The following is a 3,072-nucleotide window of genomic DNA, read 5'->3' as shown; positions in this document are numbered from 1 at the left end:
ATCTATGCAAATTCTCAATCATCCAGGTCATGGTTGTCCAAAGGTATTTTGCAAAGGGCACTAGACTTTCTTGATTTTTTCCTTGAAGAAGTTTTGAAAAAGCTGTAAAAGTTTCTTGGATGAGAAGCAAAACATTTTCAAGGAAACAACTAAGAAAGTCCAGTCACGTTTTGAAAAGCATCGTTGGGACAACAGCTTGAATACCACCTATAGAATGCCCAGTTTGTTTATATGTCACTTAGATGAAGAGATTGAAAGGGAAATCATTTGCAGATGACACCCAGTTTGCGGGGAATAGCCAATTCTTTAGAAAATAAGCATAAGATCCAGAAGGATCTTGATACATGAGCATTGGGCCTTTTCCAGCAAAATGCAATTCAGTGGTGAGAAAAAATAAGGTCTTACACTTAGGCAAGAAAAGCCAAATGCACATCTATAGATGAAGGTTATACCTTGCTCAACAGCAATAACTGTGAGAGGGATCTAGAAACACATTGTGAGATAGCAGTGTGCTGTAACTGCCTAAAAAGTCAATTCAGTCCTAGTTTGCAGCACCAGAGGGATAGTGGCAAGATCACATGAAGTGTTAGTACTGTATTATACTGTATTGGTAAGACTACAGTTCGAATACTGTGTCTAGTTTTGGTCAACAGGATACAAAAGAGGTGTTCCGACTATAGAAAGAATGCAGAGAAGAACAACAAAGACATTTAGAGGACTGGAGGATAAAACATAGGATGAACAGTTGCAGGAATTGAATAACACAGAGAAGGACTAGAGATGACCTGACAGCAGTCTTTCAATATTTGATGGGTTGACACAGAAAAAAGGGAGTCTGCTTATCCTCCAAAGCGCTTGAGAGCAGGACAAGAAGTAACAGACCGAGACTGATCAAAAACAGATCCAATCTAGAATCAAGGAGAAAGCTCTTCTCCCTGAGAACAAGTGGAATGGCTTCCCTCTAGATTAGTTGCGGGTGCTACCTCAGCGGAGGCTTTTAAGAGATTTCATATCCAATTGTCCGGAATCGAAACAGGTCTTCTGCTTTGAGACTTAGTCCCTTCCAATTCATATTCTGTAATTCTGTAAGAACTTCATATACTTGGTCAGCATGCAGCTAATCTTCACAAGCTAAGTATACATTTCACTATTTCACACGGCTGAGCTTGCAGAGATAGGTAGCTGTGTAAGTCCCTTCTAACTCTTATTCTCTAATTCCATAAGAACTTCATGAACTTTTAGGGCTCAGCATGCAGCTAATCTTCACAATCTTCACACTTCTGAGAGAAAGCAACAAAAACTCATTTTTAATGTGTGTCAATGTGCCCACAGTAAAAAATGGCAATCAAGGTTATTCTATTCTATACTAAGTATACATTTCACTATATCACATGGCTGAGCTTGCAGAGTTAGGTACTTGATTCCATGTAATCAGTGAAGAAAACATCTGGCAAATGCCCTAGGCAGAGATGGTAGTCAGATAGGCAGCATCTGTGACTGGAAAGCCAACAATAAAAGAGCTGCCTCTCTGGTTGAGCTTAAAGGAGTTAAAACCATCAAGTACTGTATTGCTAGAAAGGATGGAAGGCGAGGAGAAGCACAGAGGAACTTCCTCATCCGGATCACTGTGGGGAGGGAAGTGGCGTGCAGGGAGGCTCTCGCTTTCTTGCAAGGGTCGAAGCATCAGCTGGCAGGTGAGTTGAGGGCAGGTCGGAGAAGAGGGCGGAAGCAAGTCGGGCTGTTTGGTTCCCTCCACAGCGGAGAAGCTGAGGAGCAACTAGTTCAGGGGTCTTCAAACGTGGCCCTTTTCTGACTTGTGGACTTCAACTCCCAGAATTCCTCAGCCAGGCACGCTGGCTGAGGAATTCTGGGAGTTGAAGTCCACAAGTCATAAAAGGGCCACGTTTGAAGACACCTGAACTAGAGAATATACAATGACAGAGCTGGAAGGGATCTTTGAGGTCATCTAGTCCAATCCCCTGCTTGAGCAGGAGACCTTATACATTTCAAGCAAATGGCTGTCCAGTCTCTTCTTGAAAGCCTCCAGTGATGGAGCACCCACAACTTCTGGAGGCAAGCCGTTCGACTGGTCAATTGTTCTCACTGTCAGGAAATGTCTCCTTGTTTCTAGATTGCTTCTCTCCTTTATTCGTTTCCATCCATTGTTTTTTGTTCTGCCTTCAGGTGCCTTGGAGAATAAGTTGACCCCCCCTCAGATATTGGAAGGCTGCTCTCATGTCACCCCCTCGTCCTTCTATTCTGTCGACTAGACCTACCCAATTCCTGCAACTATCTTTGTATGTTTTAGACTGAAGCCCCCAAATGTGTTTGTTGCTCTTTCATTGCTTCTCTCTTAGTAAGCATTAAGTCCAGTATAGCTGCCTTTTCCATGATAAAGTTGTCAGGTTCATCAGGGCCTCTTGCTCAAGCAAGGGATTGGATTAGATCTGCAGGGTCCCTTTCAGTTCTGTTGTTCTGTTACGGACCTACTGTTTTCCTGGCAATAATATAGGACTGATCTGCCATTGTGTCATCTGAGATTTTAGATTTTTTTTTTTACTTTCATGCCTATCCAACAAACAGGGTATTTCCTATTGGTGCCCCATACATGTATTAACCAGGTTCAAGTAAACATACCTACAGAGGACCTTTAGAAATGATCAGTTTATACATGTAATCCTCATTTACCATTTGTTCCCTGAGCCTTCAAAGCTACTATGGACAGGAGATGTACACCTGGTCCAGAAATCTGTGGTCATCGTAGCGGTTGTTCAGTCACCTGAACAAGTCAGCAGTTCCTGTGGTTATGAAGATGCAGGAAAAAGAGCTGCACAGTTTGGGTTCTGACAACCGGTGCATATTTATGATGGTTGTCTAATAGAAAACTATTAGGTACACACAAAGAAAGGACACAAACACAGGAAAATAAAAATTGCCAAAACTGCATTAAGATAACAAAACAAGGAAGCCAGATAACTAAGACTTTGATTTACTATACAATGAAACCAGAAGGATGCCAAGATAGCTCACCTAACACCTGTGCATACAATAGAACTACATATAAAGTTTGTA

Source organism: Protobothrops mucrosquamatus, unplaced genomic scaffold, assembly GCF_001527695.2.
Source record: "Protobothrops mucrosquamatus isolate PMUCROS unplaced genomic scaffold, P.Mucros_1.0 scaffold3233, whole genome shotgun sequence".
Classification (NCBI taxonomy): Eukaryota; Metazoa; Chordata; class Lepidosauria; order Squamata; family Viperidae; genus Protobothrops; species Protobothrops mucrosquamatus.
The sequence above is the reverse complement of the archived record's forward strand: the minus strand, read 5'-3'. Positions refer to the sequence as shown.